This window comes from Pseudonaja textilis, chromosome 1 (assembly GCF_049901715.1).
Source record: "Pseudonaja textilis isolate UNSWEBS1 chromosome 1, rPseTex1.2, whole genome shotgun sequence".
NCBI classification, from domain to species: Eukaryota; Metazoa; Chordata; class Lepidosauria; order Squamata; family Elapidae; genus Pseudonaja; species Pseudonaja textilis.
In genome coordinates, this window is record NC_141990.1 from 47,594,504 (window position 1) to 47,601,200 (window position 6,697).

Genomic DNA, 6,697 nt, shown 5'->3' on the forward strand with positions numbered 1-6,697 from the left:
AGTCTATATTGCTGTGAGAGGAAAAGAAAAATCATCTGAACTTCACTCTTTGCTATCCATATTTTTCTGTCCATCTCATCATTTTTAAATTTTTTCATGATTATTAAAAGCCATCTTGGAGTACTGAATAAAGGATCACTACAAGGAACAAAGCCATATATTTTGTTTTCTCTAAACCAGAAGTTAAGGAGTCAGATTATTTCAATGAAGATTATTCTTTTAGCTAGTAATTGTGTGTATGATCTAACTTCATAGTTATCTACCAGATAATACAAATTAAGAAATTTAACCATGAGCCATTTATGAGGCTATCATTTCCTCCCCCTCCCTCCCTTTATTCAGATTGAGATAACATATCTGGTATAGTTTAATTACTGATTGTTGAACAAGCCATTGCAACCAATTCACATGTAATGCTAAGCCATATGAAGCCCAATGTACACACCAAAATGGCTGGCTTCATGCTTATTATTATTAAGTATGACATTTCAAGCCATTCTCTCATGCAAATGTTTCAGTTCAAAGGAATATTAATCAGTCAGACATTTCAACAGTAGCCAACTAATTAGACTGATTCGTTAAAGCATTTGCAGTGTCTGGTCTTCAGCCTGAAAGATTTCAGGAGGAAATTTCAGAATAATAAATGCAATACTGTCCCTGTCCCTAGGTTTAGTTTTAAGAAGAAAAACACAATTTAAAAATCAAAAGAGCAGAAAGGGATCGGAAAAAGAAAAGAACTCTGGGACCAGGTCTTAATGTTTATGGTTTAATGTGATGTAATGGAGTATAAAAGGTGGCCCAGATGATGTCACTGCTTCCAAACAGATGGACTTTTTGCTCTTCCAACATGCCAATTAGCATTATGAGCTGGGACCAGCGATATAGTATAATAATTTCATAAGCTATTATGCTATTCTGTCTGACAATAATTATCCTGTTACACACCAGCAATCATCAAGAAAGGTAAAACTGTTTTAGTGTAGTTGATTTGAGGGGAATCAAGGAAATTTTCTATTGCTGGGGAAACATACTGTTCTTTAATTTGCAAAAACAGCAAAATAACATATTCCCCTAACATTATGTATAAACTCTAAAAGCTACATATTGTTGAAAGCACATAATTTAATTAAAAAATAACCAATGGATATATGGCATGTACATGATCTCGCTGCATCTATTGTGCATCATAAGACTATGACTGGTTGGCTTGTTTTGTTCTACATTAGCCACAGTTTAATATGCCATCTGCTAACAACAGATAAAATTTTCTGTTTTACCTGTTAAATATTATATATGGTGCCCACAACAAAATTTGACACTCTGTGGTGCATGGGTATTTGGGTCATGAAAAGATTGTTGAATTAGTTCATAGGATTACACACTTCAACTGTTTAAAATAAGATTGTGGTACCTGGAATCATTTCCCATGTATTAAAGAGGATCTGATAACAAAAACAGAATAGAATAGATTTTATTCCAAAATATATTGGAATAAAATATATCCACCTGTGTTTTATGCGGGAAATCCAGGTGCAAGCTGATACAGTTAACCAGCTAAGTTAAACAGAAAGTCAGCCTTAAGAGTAAGAAAGTCTCTATTCGAATGACAAATTATAGCCTTAAGTTAGGATGTTTGTATAATCACACAGAAGCCCTTTGGGCATTTTTGTTGCTCATTCCTCTTGGGGTTTTTAAATGCACTATCATCTGAGATGTTTCAAGCTCCTTAGAGTCAATATTTCACAGATGGAGATGTCTAAGGAGGTTTATGCAAAGTTTTCCAAGGAGGGACTGTACTTGGCAAACTACAGGACAGGAGAGGACAGGAATTAATAAAGGAGAATATTTGTAGCTCAGAGATGACATGAGTGCTCTCTTGGTGCTCTCTGAGCATGCTTGTTTTCTTGCAGGTGTTATGATGGCTGGAGAATTCTGGGAGTTGCAGTCTATAAGTCTTAAAGTTGCCAAGTTTGGGGACCCCTGGTTTAAGACAAGATTGAGTTGGGGGCGGGGGGCGGAAATGTCAGTATATATGAAGAAAGGAAAGTTTTTCTCGTTTTTTTCCTCAACAATCGTGCCTTCTTCGTGACTCACCGCAGGGACTACAACGGAGAGGAGAGTAAAAGAAGCGTTGCTTTCACGAGTCGGATCTCCTTCAGCCCCGCGATTTTCTTGCTGAACGAACCGGCCGCTTCCAACCAAAAAGAGGGCGGGGAAGAACAGACAAGAGGACGCTTTTACCTTCGGCGGCTCCTGACGCGGGAGAAGTTCTCAGGCCGCGCCGGCGAAGGCGAGGGCCGCTCGGTGTTTTCTCAGGAAGTCTGCAAAGGCTATAAGGGAGGCGTTGGTCCGCGCTGCGGCGCGATTATTCCCATAACAACAGGAACCATAAAGCGGTCACCCGGGCAGGGCAAATAAATTGCTTGGAAACCGCCTGGTCGTGGGGTCAACCCGGGGGCAGGCCGGCCTCGGTGGCAAAGCTGAGAGGGGCGAGTTGGAGATGATGTGGGTATCGCTCGAGCACGAGAGGGGGCATTGAAAAAAGAAAAGAAAAAAAGAGAAGTATTATAAGACAGCAGGCAGGCAAGAGACCAGCTCCGGGGCTCATACCAATCGAGGGTCCTGGGCTACCTGAGCAGGGTTACAGCCCTACATTGGTTTTAGAAGGAGGCCCCCTCAGCAAAAGAGTACTTTACCCAGGACGACAACGGAGCCCAACATTCAGGTTGCTAGGTGAGACATTTGTTAAGGGAGTTTTGCCTTGCTTTACCACTTTTCTTGCCACGTTTGTTAAGTGAATCACTGCAAGTTGTTAAATTAGCAAGGTGGTTGTTAAGGGAATCTGTTCCTCTCTCCCCTTGACTTTGCTTTTCAGAAGGTTGCAAAAGGAGGAAATCACATGACAAACCCCCCCCCCAATGCTACAAGGTCATAAATGGGAGTCAATTGTCAAGCATCCAGATGTAAAGCATGTGAACATGGAGTTGCAGCAACGATCATAAGTCATTTTTTCAGTGCTGTGGTAATTTTGGTCACTGAGTGAACTGTTGTAAGTTGAGGACTACCTGTAGTGGGCGGATGAATGAGCCCTGAGGAAGGGAATATGGTTCTAGCCAGGATTTACTTTGGGGAGATTGTGGGGTTGGCTTTCAATTTCATCGTCACACACACGTACCCATTTTAAGTGAAAAGGACTGAGTAGATGGAAAGTAGACACGGTCCTATGTTTGGTTTGTATGCTGTTCACTTTTTAGGTACAGAGTAGCTCAAGTGTCAGTAGGAAATAATTTGCTGTATAGCAGCCCAACCGAAACCTTCGCTTTCAATACCTGCCCTTTATTTTTCCTTACATTTTTATGCTGGGAAACAGTGCTGGCTATAGCTATTTTGGAACCTAAGGCAAAATGTAAGACTTAGTTTATGTGCTAATAGAAACAGGTTGGAGGCAAGAAGATAGAAATGGTGCCCCTGTCTAGCTTCTGCTGCACTTCTGCACTATCTGCTCTGATTTAGGGAACATTTTCTTCCAACTAAGTGATTTTAGTAATCCCACTGAGCTCTTCATAAATAATGCATTCTTATTTCAAAGTAGTCATGTTTATTGGAGAGTTTTAAAAGCTTCCCTAATTATCTCTATTTCGAGAAATGCTTTTTAAAAACAAATTAGTCCCCAAGTTCTCAGCTTCACACAAAGGTTAGAAAAGTATGCCTCACTGCAGCAAGTTGCAAAGAAATCAATCATCCTTTGTACTGCTTTTCAAATCTTGAAGAAAACACAAGGCCTCTGAATATGCTATTAATGTGCCTTGCAAGATGAAATGTGCACACCTGCTAGTAGTGTATCACCATCTCTCTATTTGATTTGAAATCCATAACATCACAATCACTCAAGTGCTAATAGAAAATATATGTGAGAACCGATGTCGTGCTCCTAAGTAGTGATGAGGGAAGAGAGTAAATTGTGAATACAAACTTAATTTGTTTCAACCTTCTATGCATCTTCATTCTGGAGTGAAAGTCTTTCTTTTAGAGGTCTTTTTGGGCAGATTGTTGTCAGAGTTTTTATATGCTTTGGATGCCATTATTCACCTTCCGCCCTGGAGAGGGAAGGTGGTAGCAAAGTGTACAAAATTTGCATTAATTTAGGGTTTTCCATATTTAATAAGTTATCTTCCCCACCTCATTAGAAACCCTGTTCAAGAAGTGTGTATGCGTGTGGATGGATGGATGGATGGATGGATGGATGGATGGATGGATAGATAGATAGATAGATAGATAGATAGATAGATAGATAGATGTTTCTGTATGTCTATGTCTTTCTGTCTGTCTGTCTGTCTGTCTGTCTGTCTGTCTATCTATCTATCTATCTATCTATCTATCTATCTATCTATCTGTCTTAAAAACTCAACCTTCCACTTCTCAACTTTTAACTATAGGGATAAATTTAGCTATAGGGATATATCTAAATACATTCCTATAGCTAGAAGTGGAAAGCTGAGTTTTTAATATTCATTTATTAATTGTAATATTTTAGAGATCCATTTCAACTTTTTGCTGACAATTGGATAAGGGAAGAAGTTACTTATTTCATACAAACTAACAGATGGGTTATGAGATCAAGAGTTTTATCTTTGTTAACTATTGGAGGTTTATATTTGTTGTGACAAGGATGGGACACATCCTTATAGGGGCATTCTTCTCTTTTCCTTCTCTCCCCTCTCCCTTTTTCTATCTCCTACTATCCTTTATTGTTTTTTTAAACCTTACTTATTGATAAAATCAGTTAATTTTTAAGTTAGAGTTACCTTATTCTGCAGAAATCCAGAAAACCACTAGATGGCAGGAAAGAAACACAGAATGCCCAACTGTTTGTTGCCAACTAGTGGTTGTTACCAATATTAGCTCAAAAGTAAAAACAACACAAAAACTTTGACAGTGTGGATCTGGTAAGCTTAATTTTAATATTGATGAGCCCAGGAGAAAAACATTCTTAGAATTAAAATATTAATTTATAGCCATGAATAAGAACATATTTTGGAAATTGGACTAAATTTCACTCGATATTGTTTACTGAATCTTAGTCATTCTCATTGATTTGTGAGCTTTGAGAACATATCTTGTGATGACATTACTATCCTCCAGGTGTGGGATTCTACGGTTCTCACCTATTTGCTAGAACCGGTTGTTAACATTCTAAGCAGTTTGGAGAACCAGTTGTTAGAAGAAATACTGGCCTAATCCTGTAAGGAAGGCAGGAAGAAAACATTCTGGTGTTGCTTACAGAAACTGCCTCTCTGTTAACCCTTATTACATTCTTGGCAGGACTAGACTTCCTGTCTCAGGAACGTCTTGGAGTTTTTTCCCCTCCTTTGTTGGTACTTTGTTTGTGTGGAGTGACCATTCAAAATTACAGTGGCACTGAAAAAAGTGACTTATGACTATTTTTCATACTTACAACTGTTGCAGCATCCCCATAGTCACGAGAGGCCAGGCAAGGAGATGCATGCCTCGATGGGAGTGATATTGAGTTGACCACGTCCAGCCAGTCACATGACCACCAAGCCACACCCACAGAACTGGTTGTTAAAAAAATTGAATCCCACCCCTGCTATCCTCTCATTTTCACCTGGTAATAATGGAAAAACTTGGAGCTGCTGCAGAAGGAGACACCAAAGGTCTTATTTTGTATTCCTGATATATTGTATTTGATTCCTAGGCAACCATCCTATTTATTGGGCAAAAGATACAGACTTTAACTATTAACTTTCTGTGTAGTTTCAGTGTGGTATATGGATGACAGAAGGATTTTTTTAGTCAGCTGCCAAAAATGAGAGATTTAGCAAAACATAGTAAAATGTGGCTTTAGGGAATGTCCTGTGAAGTGTTCTGACTATATAAACATAACCAAACTGTGGGACACAAGGTAATGCAAATTCTCCATGGAATAACTCATAAATAAAAGCAAATTAATAAGTGTTCCCTCCCCCCATTTTAAAAAAAGCACAAACATGTTCAACACTAAAGAATGCTTTTGAACAAGAATAGCAAGCCATAACTTTGAACACAGCTTATATTTATTTGTTTTGGTTACTGTGCTTGTTGACCTGTGCTTTGATGACATAGCACATTCATGAGAGTCAATAATCAGATAATTTCTTCCCTCCTCAGGAGACAAAAGTTTTAAAATAAGAATTGCAATTAGTAATTCCCTTTAGTTAGCAGAAGAAGCAGTAAGGTGATACAAGGTATAACCTCTTGTTGTTGCCAGACTTCCTGTCTCATCTGAATTTAATGGGAAATTTGGGGTGGCCAAGATTTATTTAAAATAATTAAATGACAGGCACAGAGGCATCTGAAGTTGGGAGAGTAAAACTTGAGGTATCACAGATGAGGTTGCAGAAATCCAGATGACCACAACACTAACTCCTAGACATTGTCCAGAATTTTACAGTTAGATGTGTTACCTTTACTAGCTCATGCAGTGTTTATAGCTGTGATGCCTGTCCAGAAAGCAAACAGATGTAAACTCAGGCCCTCAGCCTGAGGGCCCAGCAAAGTTGGCATTTTGTCCTCTGGTAAATGTGTATTTTGTCATTGGGCATACTTGCTGTAGCAGCCATTTTGTGAATTGGCAAGCATCAATTTATGATAATATACAACATGATCTCAAATTTCATATATATATCTACTAGCCCCC

General features: G+C 38.8%; 1 protein-coding gene across 3 annotated transcripts in view; it reads right to left on the minus strand.

Annotated features, from left to right (window-relative positions):
* SPATA7 (spermatogenesis associated 7) overlaps positions 1-2,330 on the minus strand; it is a 42,550-nt gene extending 40,220 nt beyond the window's left edge. For 2 of the 3 annotated variants that reach the window (XM_087933407.1, XM_087933392.1), the window contains exon 1: positions 2,242-2,330. The gene's annotated coding sequence lies outside the window, so the exon portion shown is untranslated. Of the gene's footprint in view, positions 1-2,094 lie in introns of all 3 variants that reach the window. The other variant, XM_087933399.1, reaches the window with a different exon arrangement.
* Positions 2,331-6,697: the final 4,367 nt, after the last annotated feature.